Below are 479 nucleotides of genomic sequence, written 5' to 3'. Positions count from 1 at the left end.
GGGGGATGGGCGTGCCGGGGGCCGCCCCCGCAGCGCCTCCCTCGCCGACGTCGATCGACCCCGCCCCGCCCGGCCGGCCCGCGCACACGCCGTCCCCGGTCTGGGACCGCGAACCGGCCTCGCCGCGTTGGGCGTCGCCACCGGGCCTCCCCGGCCGGTGGTGTCCCCTGGCGACGCGCCCTCGGACCCGGGCCCGGGCCCTGTGTGCGCCGGGCGGGTGGGCGGCGTGTGGCCGTCGTGCGCGTGAGGGTTGCCCGCTGGGTGGGCGGTGGGCTGGAGGAGACAGGGAGCGGCGGCGACCGCGGGGGGGTCCGATCCCCCTCCGCGCCGCCGCCGCCACCGCCGCCTTCCCGCTGCCCGCGTCTCCCCCGCCGCCGCCCTGCCCTGGCCTCGCCGCGTCCCTCCGGCTGCTGGCTCGGGGCCGCGCCTCCCGCCAGTGCGTATCGCTTCCCGGTTCCCCGGTGGTGGTCCCCCGCCCC

Source organism: Loxodonta africana, unplaced genomic scaffold (genome assembly GCF_030014295.1).
Source record: "Loxodonta africana isolate mLoxAfr1 unplaced genomic scaffold, mLoxAfr1.hap2 scaffold_839, whole genome shotgun sequence".
Lineage (NCBI taxonomy): Eukaryota > Metazoa > Chordata > Mammalia > Proboscidea > Elephantidae > Loxodonta > Loxodonta africana.
This window is presented reverse-complemented; position numbering follows the sequence as displayed.